Raw genomic sequence first — 238 nt, 5'->3', positions numbered from 1 at the left:
GCTCTCAGGGTTACTAGGCAGAATCATTTAAAAGTATTTATTTTGAGGGCTTCCCTGGTGGCGCAGTGGTTGAGAGTCTGCCTGCCGATGCAGGGGACATGGGTTCGTGCCCCGGTCTGGGAAGATCCCACATGCCGCGGAGCGGCTGGGCCCGTGAGCCATGGCCGCTGAGCCTGCGCGTCCGGAGCCTGTGCTCCACAGCGGGAGAGGCCACAGCAGTGAGAGGCCCGCGTACCGC

This window comes from Lipotes vexillifer, unplaced genomic scaffold, assembly GCF_000442215.2.
Source record: "Lipotes vexillifer unplaced genomic scaffold, Lipotes_vexillifer_v1.1 scaffold534, whole genome shotgun sequence".
Lineage (NCBI taxonomy): Eukaryota > Metazoa > Chordata > Mammalia > Artiodactyla > Lipotidae > Lipotes > Lipotes vexillifer.
Note: the sequence above shows the minus strand (reverse complement) of the source record.